Raw genomic sequence first — 16,149 nt, forward strand, 5'->3', positions numbered from 1 at the left:
GCCCAGGTCCTTTCTCACTGACCCTGGTGACATCAGGCTCTTCCAGGGCCCTGGACCTTTGTCTCAGCCTAGCCCTCCAGGCTGTGCACCGTGTGGCCATGACTTGCCTCTCTGACCCACTTTCTCCATTTTGCCCAGTGTGCCCCTGGCCCAGCCGACGGTCCTCCTCTCTGTCTCCTGACCCTGACATCTCCCCTGCCCACCCACCTCCAAGGACGTGCCCTCCATGAGGCTCTTCCTGTGGCCCCGAGCTGGGCCAGCTGGGGTGGCCCGGGGCAGAGCGGAGGCCAGGGGTGCCACCAGAGTGGAGCTCTGCTCCATTCCTCACTGGTTGTGTGACCTTGGGCCAAGCCCGTGGCCTCTCGGAGCCTCATTTCCTTATCTGGGAAATGTGCTGATAGCCCCTGCCTCAGAGTGTACACTGTGGAATCACAGTGAACTTGACACTGGTTTTCCCTGGCTGGAGTGAGGGCCCTGAGGCAGAGAGGTGAGGGATGGAATGGGGAGGAGAGCCGCGGCCAGGTCCCGCAGGGCCGTGAGGACCATATTAAGGCATCTGGACGTTATCCCGCGATGCCGGGAGCCACCGAAGGGCTTCGGCGGAGAGTGACCCGACTGGGTGTGCATTTTAGACATAGTTCCCTGGTGCTCGGGGCAGACTCGGTGAGAGGAGCAGGATGGACTGGGGGCGAGGTGACGTGTCATAGAAGGCTGTTGCAATATTCTCCGTGATTAAGGGGCCTGGGGTTTCGGGTGGCTGGGAGAGATATCTGGGCAGAGGAATTGTCCAGGCCTGGTGGGGGCGCAGGGGAGGGGAGGGGTTGAGGCGGACATTCTGGTTTCTGGCTTACCAACCTTAGGACGCCAGAGCTGGGGTGGGGGGCAGGGTGGTTGTCCGTGGCTAAGCCGGGGTGTCCAAGAGGAGGCGTGGTGGGGGCAGGGCTGTGGCTCCAGGATGTGGGCAAAAGTCAGGCCCTGGGCCCCGCTATGCCTTCTCACCCCTGCTGGTGCTTCCCAGTGTCCCCACGAGCCCCACCTTTGTCTTGTGGCTATTACGCAGTCCCTCTCAGACCCCTGGGTTACCCTCTGGAGGGGACTTTGGACTGGGACATGCCTTCCTCCCCCCCTGCTCAGCTCGAGGTGTCCCTGGGAACAGGCCCCTTCTTGCCTCCAGGAACTCGATGCACTTCCTTTCCCGATCCCGCGCAGAACTCTATATAAGGGAAGGAAACAGCCAGGCAGGCCGGGAGCGAGCTCTGGTGAGGACGGGCTGCCTGGAAGGGAGGGCGCAGTTCTGGGGAGGAAGTGGAGCCAGCGCAGTGGCCACCTCCTCGCCAGGACCCTCTGCCCAGGGCCAGACGCTCAGCCAGGGAGGGCAGTGTCTTGGAGCCGGGCTGGGGCTGTGTACCCCTAGGGCCCCTGGCCTTGGCCTTGCCTCTCTACCTCCCTAAGGCCGAGGGCCGTTTGTAGCTGTTGACTGTCGAGCACCCTGAGGTCCTGAAGGGGTGCACACTCGCCTCCCACTTGGTTTTCGAGCCAATTCCTGTTTCCTTAGCTGGGCCTCCTGCCCTCCCGTGGTCTGGCTCACAGGGGCTGCTGGGCTCTTCCTCATAGAGCCCAGTGGACTCGTGATGTGGGTGGCTCTTTCCTCAGCCATCAGGAAATGCAGGCTGGATCCCTCTGCCATCACTGTCTGCGTTATTCTTGGCCACCCTGGTGCAGCCTCAGTGACCAGGGCTCAGGAGATGACCACTTCCTGCTTACAGGTTCCCTGAGCCTGGCCCAGAGGGTGAGCGGCAAAGCCGAAGGTAGGGCTGTTCTGTGCAAGGCAGGAAGCAAAGTCGGGGACCACCCATCCTGGGTGAGGGGGGAAAGTAGAGGCCGGAAGGGGGATCTGCCCAAATATGCATTTCGTTGGGGTGGGGATGAAGACCTCCAGGTTCTAGGGTGCCTGATGGCCCCTTGTCTCTGGACTCCGGGCCTCCTGCTCCCCACTTTCTCCTTCCCCTCTTGTCACTAGTGTCCCGGCCCATCTGCTTGCCCAAGTGCCTACCTTCCTCTCTCCACACCCCTCTCCCACTCCGGCACCTGCCTGGTTCCCCAGTGCCAGCAGCTAAGAGTCTTAACTCTTGCTGGGCATTCACAGTTGCCCACGGTTTGGCCTGGAAAGAGTGTTTGCTGCCAGCCTTCTTTCTTCATCTCTTTGAATATGCCCTTCGATGCCCTCTCTTCCTCCCCTACTCCACTCCGTGCCCCAGCGTGTCCCAGGCTTCTTCACACGTGCATCGTCCTCGCCTCCGCACCGTGTTCATGTGCGAGAGGCCCGTGGACTCACGATGTGAACTTGGCGGTGCAGGACTGTTGGCAGACGGGGGGTGGCTCTCCCCTCAGTCACCCGGCAATGCAGGCTGGATCCGGAAATGCCCTTTCCCCATCTCTGCCTTTCCAGCCTTTTCTACAACCCTGCTGAGTACCAGGCTCTGAGCAAGGCGCTGGGGCTTCTCGATGAGAAGGATCGATGGGCTCCCTGCCCTCACAGGGCTCACGAGGCAAGCGGGTGACGCGTATGGTAGACACAGGAAAGCGATGTGTCCTGGAGGCCCGCCCCAGGTGCCCCCTCCTCCGTGGAGCCTGCCCAGGCCCCCCGAGCGCTCCCTGTGTTCTCACAGCCCCAGCACCCCTGCCACAGCGTGCGCCTCGCCTGGCCGTGGGGGCGGGTGGCACGCTGGGAGAAGTGGGGTCAGGCAGACCCGGCTGGCGGCCCTGGCACTGTCACTTCGTGGCTGTGCTGTCGTGGCTCTCGCAGGGTGTTGAGGGGACTGCCTGAGCCTCTGTAAGGTGAGGAGATGAATGGCCTACCTCAGGGGGGCCGTGGGGGGTGAAGGACAATGTACCCAGTGCTGGCACACAGCGAGGGTGAAAAAATGTCAGAGCTACACACTTCGCCTTCAGCCAGGACTTCTCCTTTAACTTACTCACGTCTTCAAAGGCCCTGTCTTGAAATACAGTCATATTCTGAGGTCCTGGGGTTAGGGCTTCAACATGTGAGGTTTTTTTTTTGGGGGGGCACATAATTCAGTCCTTAACATTAAGTAAAATAAGCCAGAAACAAAAAGGTGAATATTGTATGCTTCCTCTTATACAAGGTACCTAGAGTAAGCAAATCCTTAGAGACAGAAAATAGATTGGAGGTTCCAGGGGATGGGGAGCGGGGAGGAGAATGGGGGGCTTGTGTTTAATGGAGGTGGGGTTGTTGTTCAAGATAATGAAGAAGTTCTGGAGATCGGCAATGACAGTGGTTGTAGAGCATTGTGAATGTTCCGAATGCCACTGAATTGTATACTTAGAAATGGTGAAAATGGTTAATTTCACGTTATGAAAATTTTATCACACACACACACACACACACACAACCAGCAAAAGCTAGGGGGGAAAAAGAATTTTTCAGCTCAGGATTGTGTGAAATGCTGGCTTCGGAGACAAGTTGTTCTGGTCTGGTGTTGGGGCAAGGCTGTCCTTTGTAGCTCCAGGGGGCAGGGGGCGTGGGTGTGGGGAGCCCCTCTGGAAGGCTGGGCAAGGTTAGGAGTTGGGGGTTTCCCGAGACCCAAGGATGGGAGTGTCACCCGGTTGGAGACCAGGCCTAACACTTGCACAGTAGTGAGGTGGTGAGGGCAATGCTCGGTGGTACCTGGGCTTTTGCTTACCCTGCAAAGAGCAACACATGGATAACTTAGACCAAGATTTCACCAGTGCCCTGCCTCTTGCAGCTGATTGGCCAGGGGCAACTGTCGTGACCTTTGAGCCTCTTTTTCTTCATCTGTATGATTGGAGGAAGACGACTGACACTACGGGATTGGAGGACCTCAGATCAGGCATACGGCAGGATTGGTCAGTCTCCTGCCCAGTGCATAGTAGGTGCTTAGCAAATGGCAGTGGATTTTACTACTGGCAATTACATGTGCCTGCCTTCCTCAGGCTTTGAGTCTCTTTCATCTTTCCACAGATATTTAGTGTGTACCTACTGTGTGCTGGGACTAGTGTGATGAACAAGGTGTGTTCCCCGCCTCGAGACACTTATTTTCTGGAGGGGAAACAGATTGTAGACGAGGAAGCAAAAAAATCTGTAATTACAAACTGTAATGAGGTCTGTGAAGGCAGAGATACAGGCGTGCGCATGTGCACATGCGTGCGTGTGTAACTCAGTGGGGTTGGGGAGGGTCTCGCTGGGGTGGTGATATCTCAGCCCAAGCCAGAAGGATGGGAAGGACCCAGCTGTGCTCACAGCTGGGCTGAGAGCATCTCAGGCAGAGGGAACAGCATGTGCAGAGGCCCTGAGGAAGAGCAGAGGCCCTGAGGAAGAGCAGAGCTAGGACTGAGAGGAGCCCACCCTTATGTGTGGCCTTGGGTCCTGGACAGCGAGGGCGGGTACAGAATGACAGTGGAGAGCAGGGAGGGGCCAGGTCGTGCAGGGAGCTCCCTGCTCGGGCTGGCTGCTGTCTGGCGCTTTAGACCCTCACGCCCTGGGGTGGGGAGGTGGGGCCCCCTCCAGGGAGGGATGTGCCTTGTTGTTGGCGTAGTGCCCAGGGACTTGAGAAGTTCAGAAAATACTGGTGGGGACTGACGAATGCCAGGCCTCGAATGCCTGGTCTGGGCCTGGAAACACTCACCTCGCGGCTGCGCCCCCAGCTCTCTGCCTCACAGGCTCTGCGGGAGACTGCTAGCAGCGCCGGCCTTGGGCAGATCGCGACCCTCTCTGTGCCTCAGTTTCTCCACCTGTGAAATGGGGATGGTCACAGTGCCTGCCCCATACATTTTTTATTAGGGTCCACTGAGTCCAAGGAAAGGGCGCAGGACAGTAATGGGCGCGTGGTGGCCCTCCCTACGCTTTCTGTCCCTGCCATTGCGGTGAATGGCTCTGTGGGAATGAGTGTTCACAGGAGAGCCCGCAGAGAGGGCAGGAGCATGGGCCTGTCTGGAGCCAGGCTGCTGGGTGTGCATCCTGGCTGCTCTGTGGGTCAGCTTATTAACTTTCCTGTGCCTCAGTCTCCTCATCTGCGACATGGGGTGCTCAGGGCTGTTGTGAGAATTGGAGAGTTAATTTAGGCAGAACACGAAGAACGGGGCCTGGCCTGCCGCAAGTGTGATGGGAGGAGTATCGGCTGTGCTGCTATTTCTACTGTTCCTTAGATTTTCAGAGTTGAAAGACTGAGCCGCAGGCCTGCTCAGCCCCCCGTGTGTAGGTGGGACATTGGAGGTTCACCACACAGGAGCCTCCCCTGGGGCCGACCTCCTGGTCCTGGGCCCTGTATCCTGCGCGGTTGGCCTCGGGGACAGGCATGGATGGCGGGGCTGGCGCCCCAAGCCCCTGCGGACACTCTTGAGTCTGTCTCCTTTGCAGAGGGCGGATTCTTGCTTGGGTCCCCATGGGGCAGTGGGAGTGGTCCCTGCTGACACCAGGAGTGTGGAGCCACAGGGCACAGGCCACAGAGTGGCAGGGGGCCCTGGCTCTCCCTGGCACATTCCAGGTTCCTGAGAGGGTGGCTGGGGGCCAGGGTGCCAGAGGGAAGGAGAGAGCCTTTTAAGGAAACATTTCTTTGCTGAGAGAGAGAGAGAGAGAGAGAGAGAGAGAGGGAGAGAGGGAAAGACAAGAAACATGGAAATGCACAACAAAGTTAGTGGGCTGGCCCACAGGCTGGCTGAAATGCACAGCTGTGGGTGGGGGTGGAGGGGGCTGCTGGGGGTGCCCAGGCACCAGGCCCTCTGCCCCGGGGTCCACTGCTGCTCCTCAGATCCGAGTCCTCAGGGAGAGACTGTGCCTTAGGGGCTGTCTCTGCCTCTGGGGTCACTTCTTTCCACCACCTTAGAGTGGTGCTGGGAGAGGAGTCCCTCCCACTTGTCTCTGAGGACACCTGTCCATTCTGCTGCCGCCTCAAAATGTGTTTGTGACCCCCTCACTTCCCCAAACCCCAGCCCCAGATGGAGAGTGGAGAGCCTTCTCGTGAAACGAAGAATGAACTGGCATCAGGCAATGTCCGTGGGTGACAGCAGGACTGGGGAGAGGAGACACTGGGGGCCTGGTGTTATCTGGTGAAACCTACAAGCTCCAGGGTGGGGTTTGGGGCTGTGAGGGGACGGGGAAGGGGGGGCGGAGAGGAGGAAGCCACGGCCAGATGCAGGACTCCTGTCCTCAAAGTGCCTGGCAGAGAGGGCAGGGTCCCCCTGGCTGACACCTTGTCTGGTGGGCAAGGCAGGCAGGCCACAGCCACCCCTGGGGCCTTCCCTTCCTCCTGCTTTGTTCTCCAGGCACCCTCCACCTCACCCAAGCCGCTGATCAGCTGTGTGACCTTGGGCAAGTTGTTTAACGTCTCTGTGCTCCCTGCACCTTAGCGAGATGTTTAACAGTAGCTACCTTGGGGGGTTGTTGGAAGGATTGAGTGAGTTAACATGGATGGGTATGGCACTGATAATAATGCCTGTCATGTAAGTGCATATTCATCTACGTATATGTTAGCTCTTCCTTTCTTTTTGGCTTCACATGGGATTCTCCCACCAGCCCTAAAGTACTGTGGCGTGTAGGGCGATGGACTCCGTGCTGGAGAACGGGTGGGCAGCCAGTCTGCAGCATGACTGTACCATGAGTCAGGGACCAGAGACGCTACCTCCCAGCCTCTCCATCCTTCCAGTGCTCAGGGCACACAGTCATGTGGGTGTTGTCCCCTTCTGGGCTGGTGTGTCAAGCCCGGGGATCCCTTAGGCTGGTCGGATGACAGAATGGGGGTGGGTGGAGGGAGGGCCTGGCGAAGCGTAGCCTCTGTGAATACCCAGCCCCAGCCGAGGCCGTGGGCTGTCACCATCACTGCCCCCCTGGGGCGGGGTGTTGCCCACTCTCTGGGGAGACAGCCACCTCCCCTCTGGCCATCCACAGCTTGTGACCAGACACCCTCTTGCCCCGGGGAGAGCCTCCCCCTTTGTTCCCTCTGTGGGCCCCCTGCCTGGTGCTCGGGTCAGGAATTGGAGCCAAGACGGAGGTATGAGCTCCAAGAAAAACGTGTCCCAGCTAGAAAGAAGGAACACATTGAGTCTCTGATAAAGGCCGCTGCTAATTGTCAGGGTAGAGGGTTGGCTGCCTGGCCTGGCTGAGGGATGTTATCTTAGGGTAGGAGCAATCCAGCCCTCCCTCCTTCCCACCTCCCTCTGTCTGGAGGCCCCAGTTGCCACCTCCCGAGCACCCCCCGCCAATCGGAGAAGAAGATGAGGATGGTGATACAATAATAACTCACCCATACAGGGTGCTCTCGGCTCTCAAGGCCTTCCCCATTTATTAGCCATGCGGCAGCTTTCTGTGGAAGGGCTGGCAGGGGCCCCTCACCAGCCCGTTTCCCTCCCACTCTGGGAAGCTGCCAGCCGTCTGCAGCTCTGACCTTTGGGTGCGATGCCTTGTCATTGAGGAGAATGAAGGAGGTGACGCTTCCTTTTCTAGAGGCCTTCGACACGTTTTTAAAATTTTTTTTACAAACCAATCTTCACCGGATTGCAGAAAATTTAGAAAACTAGAGCAAAGAAAAAAAAATCCTCATTTGTGTTACCCCACAACCCATTATGAAAATTCTGGTTGACCTTTAGTCTTTGAGCGTCTGCCCGTTCTGTACGGAACTTGAGACTTGGGATATACGTTTCATTTTTGCCTTCTGCTGCCCCCCTCCCCCCGGGGCGGTAGTGCCTAAGCGTTTTTCCACGTCGCCACCTCGTCTTCCAGTGGACTCGAGCGCTGGAGTGTCAGTGTGTGCAAGTGGAGGGAAGGGGTGTCTGGCATGGAGGTGGCGGCGGCCGTGGAGTGATCTCAGGCGGCCCTGGTTTTCTGTGGGGATGAAAGACGCTAACCTTGCTTTTCTCTGCTCCTCCCACAGGTGGCTGCCCCCTGCATTCCTCCATCCAACCATGAACTGGTGGTGAGTGACAGTCCGTTCCCTACCCTGCCAGCCCCTCCTCCCCTCTCCGCTCGCTCCCAGCTGCAGCTTCCTTCAGACCCAGGCATGCTGGTAGCCCCCAAGGGTGCTGGGTAATTAAGTCAGGGGAAGGAGGGGGCCTTGTTCTGAGGTCGAAGCTGGACTGGGAGGAAATGAGTCATGAAGTCCCTTCTGATGGGATGCAGGGCCTCTTATTTCAATCTGGAGAGCCCTTGGAAAAACCCATAAAAGGGCATCTTGCCTGTCTCTGGGCCTGGCCAGGTGCCTGTGGTCCTGGGGCTTGCAGGACCAGGGGGATGGCATCTCCTCCACCCGCCCGGCTCTGGGTCGGGTGCCCTTCAGCGGGAGGCGGGGAGATGGGCGGCATGACCCGCAGAGGTCATCTACCAGGACAGTTGCTCTCATTCAGGAGGCCTGTTCCGACTCCAAGCTTTTGGGCTGGCTCTGAGTCTCTGCTCCCTCTCCGTGTCCTCCACTCCTCCTTCCCTTCCCCAGTTGGCCTTCCAGAAGAGCAAGGTTGGGGGCAGGGCCCCTGTGAGTTGTGGGCTGCAGAGAGCAGCCTGCTCGAGACTGATCCCAGCTGGGCTGACTTGGAATGTTGGGAGCGTTTGCCTCCTGCCCTGCCACTGCCTTCCTGCCCTTCAGAGGTCCCTTCTGCTCCTCACCCTCTGCTGGAGGATGGCAGGGCCCTGGCAGCTGGAGGGGAGGGAGGGGCTCTGGTCTGCACGCCTGCAGGTGTGGGCACATATGTATGCACCTGTGTGTGGGGGGGTGTGGCATGGAAGGCCCCCTGTGATCACAACTTGACCCACTGGTGTGGAGGGCCCAGCGATGACACTGGTGTGGGTGGGGATCTGGGGGCGGGGCAAGGGTGTCACGGGGCCCTGGAGGTTGCAGGTGTCCGCCCACCTGTGCAGTGAGTGACCTGCTCAGTCTGGATACTGGAATCTCAGTCTGGCCATCCAGTCTCCTTCTCGCCAACACCCATTTGCTGTGTGACAATGGCCCTGTCCTGTCTTCTTTCTGGGCATCAGTTTCCCTTTCTGTCAAAGGATGGGTTGAACTAGATGCTCAGAAGTCTTCTCAGTGCTGATGAGAGTTCCCTCCATTTAGGGTCATGAATGGAATGAAGTAAAAGTATGTGAAAGTGCCTGTGACTCTCAGACGCCCCCGGACCCAGAGCGGTGCCACCGCTGTGTGTGCGTGCGCTGGGGCCCAGGCCCTGCGGACTGTTCCCCTCTTAGCAGGGCCCCTCCTCCCTGGTCTCACTGGGCCCAAACCCTCCCGGCCTCAGCTCTGCCAGCTGTGCTGCTCCAGATGTGGAGTGTCGTTTGCACACTGCCCAGGTGGAGGTCATCTGACGGCAGCAGGGGCAGGGGTGTGGGCGCTGTGGGGATGCGGCCAGAGTGCAGGCCCAGCTCCGAGCTGCCAGTGACAAGTCTCTGTGGGACACCATGGAGGGCCGGCGGGAGGGGTCAGGTGGGGTGAGCGGATGTCTCATCACTCCAGCCCCACTGCCACTTTGCCCCCGAGAACAGAATGTCCTTGGCCGGTCTAGGATGGCTGGGGGTTGGGGGAGGGGGACCTGGGGTTTAGGCATCTCTTGGCGGAAGCCAGATGCCTGGCTGCTGGGAGTCTCGTGAGGTTTGTTTATGTGAGGAAGGGTCAGGGGTTGGGACAGGGGGGACTGGGCTGACATTCCAGCAGCAGAACTGCAGTTAGTCCCAGGAGGGGCTCCTGCCGGAGCGACGGAGTCTTCTCGTCCCTGAGATGTGCCCGCTGTGCTGGAGACCCTGACCTTCACAGAGGCTGCGTCAGCCACCTGGTGGTGAAGTGGCTGTGGTGCCAGGTTGTGCTCCCAGAGGTTCCTCCACTTGAGCTGGAACTACCCCCACAACAGAGGTCAAGAGTGGGGGAGTTCGACTACCTCCCTCTGGGTCCCAGTTCCCCGGGCCTGGGGATGTGACCTTGAACACACTGCTTAGGCTCTCTGGACCTCAGTTTCCCTGCTGCAGATTGGGAGTTAGTAATGCTACCTACCTTGTAAGGCTCAGAGAATAAGAGGAGCAAATTGACCCCTTTAACTAATGTGCATTCAGAACCCTGCAGTGGCTGCCCACTCCACTTGGAGAAAAAGCCCCAGGTTGTTCCATGGCCTTGCACGGCCCTACAAGACAGACTTTCTCTCTGGCCCCATCTCCTTCAGGAAGCTCTCTCCCTCGCTCACTCTGCTCCAGCCACCTCCCTGTTCTTGCTGGTCTTTGAACATAACCAGGCAGCATGCTACCTCAGGGCCTTTGCATGTGCTCTTCCCTCTGCCTGGAATGCTTTTCCTGCAGATGCGTTCAGAGCTCGTTCCTTCCCCCAGGTCTTACTCAGTGTCAGCATTTTTCTTCCCCAACAACCCTCTCTCCTTTCCCTGCTTTCTTTTCCCCGCCCCCCCAGCATGCATCACCATCTGATAAGCTATGAGTCTTATTTAATTATCTTGTTTAAGAGGCACTCCCCCCTCCCGCACACCAGCAGCATGTAAATTCCATGACAGGGGATTTTTATCTGTTGTGTTCACTGCTGTATCCTCACTGTCTGGCACCTAATTAGGTACTCAACACATGTTTATTGAGCGACTGAAAGACAGGCATTCAGCTGGATGCCTGGTGCAGATTAGGTGCTCAGTAAACGAGACAGCCTAGTGGGGGGCCTGCCTCCAGCTGGGCGCTCTGTGCTGTCCCCAGGGAGTGGGAAAGTGGCCCAGGGGAAACGGGAGAAAGTTAGGCTCCCCCCTGAGAGCACTCAGCACCTGTTTCCTCACCGCAGGCGAGGCAAGCGCTCTGAGCAGGTTCACAAGAGGGAGGAAAGGGCGGGCTGGATTCTTCCTTCCTTTTCCATTCTCTGCCTGCCCTTCAGCCTCTGCAGGGCTGGGCTCAGCCCCCCCCCCCCCAGCCCCCTCCCTCCTGTGGCACACTGTCTGCCTGTCTGTCATGTTTTTTCTCGGTCCCCAGCTCACCCATCTTGCTTAAATCCTAACCCCCCGCCCCCACTCCACCCCTGGGATCAGGACCATCATCCTTGGGCACAGAATTTTGGCCCAGCCTCTGGCCCCTGCCAGCCAAACACATTTTCCAGCCTGTGCCAGGCCAGCCAGGGCAAAGTGGCTTAATCTTCAACCAGTGTTTTCGTCTCTTGCTCAACAGATGTTGCCTTAAGGCCTTGAGTAGAAGGGTCCTAGGGTCATCTCCCTCCTGTGGGGTCCCCGGGTGGGGGCAGGATGGAGAGGGGAGAGGCCTGGTTTGCCACGGACACGCCTGATCCTTGGAAAGAGCTGAAGCAGCTTTTCTTAACTTCTGAAAAATAAGAATCCAAAGGAACTTCCCGAGGGTGACAGCCAAATGGAGCGGCCACCGAGGTCGGCTGCGTGTTGAGCCCTTCTGCACGTGCAGCCTGGCACTCAGGGGACCCGGCCCGGGGGGGGGGTGGTGCGGAGGAGACGGGCCGGCCCCATGCAGGGTGCTTGAAATGTCCTTGGGAGTCGGAGGTCAGGGTGGGGTGTCTGTGGGAGGAGGAGGGAGATGGGGAATGACAATGCTAGGTCGGTTTCACTTATAGCAGGAATCAGAGCCATAAGGGAAAGTTGACCCTCGTACGGAACTTTCTGTCTGCCCACCTGTGTTCAGAACGTTTTACAGAAGTCAGCTCACGTGTCCTTCGCCACAATGCAGGGAGGGAGGTGCGGTGATTATCCAACATCGCAGAGGCGGACCTGAGGCCTACGACCACAGAGACGTCCAGAGGGGGGCCTGGGATTTCGACTCAGCTGTCTGGCATCTCAGAGTCCACCCTCGTACCGTTGATAATGACAGATGGCACTCTCACTCGCACAGCAGCTGTGGTCTTCCAAGCCCTTCCTCTGACCCTGGGGCCGTGGGAGCCTATGGTGACTCGTGCGGAAGCCTGGGCAGGGGAAGCCCGTCCTGGTCAGCGGGGTTGGGGTGGGGGGTGGGGCAGGCCGTGCAGAGCAGCACGGGGGCTCAGAAAGGCTCCGTGACTGGTTCCCCGTCCCACCCAGTGGGGTTTGGGGTTCCTGGTTCCACTTTCTCCCCAGGGGCCCCAGTGCCTGGGCTGACCCTCAGTGCCTGATGATTGGGGGGACTTCTGGATTTCTTCCTCTAAACGGCACCAGCCTCACGCTGGCCTGCCTGGCTTCTCTGCTTGCAGCGGGCCTGGCATTTAGGGGAGGGTCTGCCATCCATCCCACCGGGGAACGTTTCCTGAGTGCCTGTCTGGTCCTGGGCTCCGTTTTCACGCTGGAGCCGCGGGGCTCTTTGCTGCCAGGCCTTCTAGAAGGCAGGTGGGCGTGGGTCAGGCCTAGAGCCCCAGAAGGGAGAGGGTCTTCGTTGCTGTCTCGTCAGATCCTCCTTTAAACACAAGGGAACCGAGATCCTGAGAGTTACAGTACATGCTAACTGTATTTTTGTTGCGGTAAAATACACATAACACCACATCTACCATCTCAAGCATTTTTGAGTACGCCTTTCAAACCGTAACGGCCTCTCTCCCTCCCCCGGGCAACCACCGTTCTGACGCCCAGCAGCTCACAGAAGGTGAAATTGCACAATGTTTGTCCCCTTGTGACTGGCTCGTCTCACTGAGCGTGAAGTCCTCGGCGTGTCTGTGTGCTGAGGCGTGTGTCGGCGGGGTGGTCCCCTCCGTTTCGAGGCTGTTCCGTCCGGTTGGGAGTGCAGACCACCGTTGGCCCTTCCCTCCGCCTGTCAGTGGGCACTCGGGCTGTTTCCACGTTCTCACTGTCGTGGGCGATGCTGCTGCGGACATGAGAGTGTAAATGTCTCTTCGGGTCTCTGCTTTCACTTCTTTCGGTACCTACCCACAAGGGGAATTCTGGATTACACGGTCATTCTGGTTTTTTTTTGTGGGGCGGGGGGGAGATCACCATACTCGTTCTCACAGTGCCTGTGTACCATTCGAGTCCCACCAATAGCGTACCAAGGTTCTAATATCTCCACATCCTCACGGAAACTCTTTATTTTATGTGTTGTTCTCTATGATGGGTGTACTAATGGGTGTGAGGTGGTGGCCCTAAATTTTCAAAGGACATGAGATCAAGAAGCCCCCGTGTCAGATGTGGGCGAGAGGGCACCTTGCTGCCTTGTGGACCATGGGAGGCTGTGAGTTACCTGGTGCCGGGAAAGGCGTGGGGCCTCTTGGGCCGGCATGGCCTCCTTGCTCTCCCTCCTGGAGAGCCACTGGCGATCGCTTTAGTTGGTCTGAACTCCAGGCCCTAATGCATGTCGTCTGAGGGCCCTGAGTAAGTAGGTCACGGGCCTCCGTCTTTGGGAGCTTCTTGAAAATGGAGCACTGCCAGGAGACAGAAGTCTGACAGAGCCTCGATTTTCAAAGCAGAGAGCCAACTGTGGGCATTGCCACCCAAGGGGGCTTCCCAGAGCCGTGAGGGGGTTGGGAAGTCCAGTTTGTGCTGCAGCGACAGGGGCTTAGTCCAGGGAGGGAAAAGACTGGGGGAGGAGGTGCAGAACGAGAGTGAGAATTGTCGAAGGACAAGTTGGCTTATTTTCTTCTGCTCTCTAAAGCAGAGCCTGGTAGGTGGAGGGTCTTACCGAGAGGAGGAGGCCTGGGTTAAAGAAAAATGAGGTGGGTAACCCGCCGTCCCAATATGCCGAGGTTGCAGGTTCAATCCTCTGTCGGGACACATGCACGGATCAGCCAGTGGCTGCATAAAGAACTGGGACAACAGATCCATGTTTCTCTCTCTTTGCTCTCTTTCAACTTAAAAAAAAAAGGTAAAAAAAGAAAAAGAAAAAGCTCCCTAACACCAAAAATGGCCCAACGGGGGCAACCTGTGGGAGTTGGTGTCTGTCCCGGGAACACACACATACTCACCGACGCCTGCTAGGGGTGAGGCAGGTGCTGGTGCGAGCTGCCCTCCCTGCGGAGTGTCTGGGTGGGAGTCCTCAGGACCCACCGAGGGCCTGCTCTCGGGCTGTGCTGTGAAGGAGCGTGGTCCCTGGAGGTTAGGGCATGCACGAATGGGCTGACCACCTCCCGTATGACCCCCACTAGGAGATGCCCCAGTCTGGTGAAGGGCTGACCCTCGGGTAGCCATGCTCAGGGGAAAGAGAGAGAGAACTATGCTGTGGAAACAATTAGTGCTTGACTAGGGCATTCTGACCAGAGGTAGCCTCGGCGTCCAGGGAAGGAAGCGATCAGTTGGTGCTTTGATGGTTGAGGAAGTCGTGGCCTGTTCTGAGTCCAGTTGAGGACTGGAGCATATGAAAGAGAGGAAGGAAGAAGGAGAGAGGACCTTGTAGAAGGTGGCAAGGCTGAAATAGAGAAGGGGCAGGGCCTTGGTACCTATTTCCAAGACTGTGTCATCTCACTTCGGTAGCTCTGGCTGGGAGGCCAGTGGGGACAGCCTGAGTGTGGACATGGAGGCGGGAGCAAGCATGGCGTGCGTGGTGGGCAGCCAGGAGGTATGAGCAGAGGCTGCAGGTAGGGGAGAGCGGGGAAGGCAGTGGAATCCACCCGAGGAGGAAGGGGCCACTTAAGGGCGGATTCCAAAAGTCATAGTGGGGAACTTGAACTTGATGAGCTAAGCAGTAAGAGCCACTATGAGTCCTTGAGTGGGGAAATGACCCACAACGGGCTTTGAGAGTGGGGAGTCAGCTGCCAGCTGTGGGGTGTGGCTCGGTGGTGAGGGGGCAGCCAGGAGGAGGGCTGGGGAGACCGATGAGCCTGGTGCAGGTGCTCAGTCAGTGCGGGGTGGGGAGGGTCTGGCCAGGGCGACCAGAGAGGCCTGGAGGACGGGCCCGAGAAGCACAGACTCCCAGTTCCCTGGCAGACAGGTAAGGAGAGCAGCATCCAGGGGGGAAAGTGGCAGGAGGGGATAAGAAATATTCCAACCGGGCTGGACCAGCCCCGGGAGCGTGTATGAGCCAGTTGGGTGGAGTGCCCGCAGCTGCCCAGCCTCAGCCAGCACTCGGGTGCTGGTCCCTGAGGGTGAATTGAGAAGGGCCTGAGGACAGGAGTGGGCTTGCCCAGGCCCCTCCCCGGGAGAGGAGGGGGTGCAAGCAGGGAAAATCAGGCATCACATTTCACTTAATCACATCCAGCCCGTTCTTTTTCTCTGGTGGCCTAGGCCTGCCTAGAAGAGGATGTGGTCCCTGGAGTAGCTTCACCCTAACACTCGGGGGTCTCAGGCTGCTGGCTTCCCCTTCCCCTCCCACCCTGGCCGGTCCGGCCCTCCCTGCGCTGTGTTCTCCCTCCAGCCCCTGGCCCTTATGCCCCCATCAGCCCCCCCTCCCAGGATGATGGGGAATAAACATGTGGTGAGGGGTGAACCCAGGTTTTGAGGTGCAGACTTGAGCCCTAATGGAGCTGCCCGGCCTTCCCAGAGACTCGGTTTCCTCACCTGCCGGAAGGGGTTCAGAGTGGTCGGGCTGCGGCTGCTGCAGCCACTGCTCTGGTTGTTTTGCTGTCATCTGTCGGTGGTCCCCCCCGAGACAGGCTGCGTGGGGGGTGTGCCGTGTGCCAGCCTTGTCACGCCCCCTCTGAGTGCCCAGTAAATGGTGCTGTCCTGCCCGTCTCTTTTGCTTTCAGCCCCCTCCCTTCATCTGCCTGGGGTTCTATTTTTAGAACAAGGGAGCCTGGAATAACTCGCTCTGGGTCCTGGGGCCGAGGACATTCCAGCCCCTGAGGCCCTACCCGCCAGCTCCCTTCCCCTCCTAACACGCAGCGCTGCTCGTGACCTCATAGTTCGTCGCCATGGCAGTAGATGTGATGTCACTGGGTCCTTTTGCCCTGAAAAGCCGCCCAGATTCCAGGCCTCCCAGGGGGCAAGAGTGGGGAGGGCTGGAGGGGTGGAGCGGGGAGGGTGTGAGGAATTTCTGGATGGAATGTTCCTCTGGAGGCTGAGTCCGCATTCTGCAGCAGCCCTTCCCCCCAGGCCCAGGCTTGGGCACCTCCCCCCACCCGCTATGGCCCTCTGTCTTTTCCTTCCTCCGAAACAGCAGCCCACAGATACATTTTTTTCCCAGCCCACCCTTCCTGCAGGCCGCCGACATGGCCTACTGTGTGAAGGTCCGGGCAGTCTCCCAGCCACCCCGGCCCTGCAGAATGGCCCCTGCTCGGGCCCACACAGTTGGCGGTGGGT

The 16,149-nt window shown here is 58.6% G+C and overlaps 1 protein-coding gene across 12 annotated transcripts in view; it reads left to right on the top strand.

Annotated features, from left to right (window-relative positions):
- Positions 1 to 16,149, top strand: part of TNS1 (tensin 1) — a 172,482-nt gene that overhangs the window by 55,814 nt on the left and 100,519 nt on the right. For 11 of the 12 annotated variants that reach the window (XM_045852543.1, XM_045852569.1, XM_045852561.1 and 8 more), the window contains one exon: positions 7,908 to 7,949. The gene's annotated coding sequence lies outside the window, so the exon portion shown is untranslated. Of the gene's footprint in view, positions 1 to 7,907; positions 7,950 to 14,765; positions 14,843 to 16,149 lie in introns of those variants that run through there. The other variant, XM_045852630.1, reaches the window with a different exon arrangement.

Source organism: Phyllostomus hastatus, unplaced genomic scaffold, assembly GCF_019186645.2.
Source record: "Phyllostomus hastatus isolate PE091 unplaced genomic scaffold, TTU_PhHast_1.1 phas_contig_137, whole genome shotgun sequence".
Classification (NCBI taxonomy): Eukaryota; Metazoa; Chordata; class Mammalia; order Chiroptera; family Phyllostomidae; genus Phyllostomus; species Phyllostomus hastatus.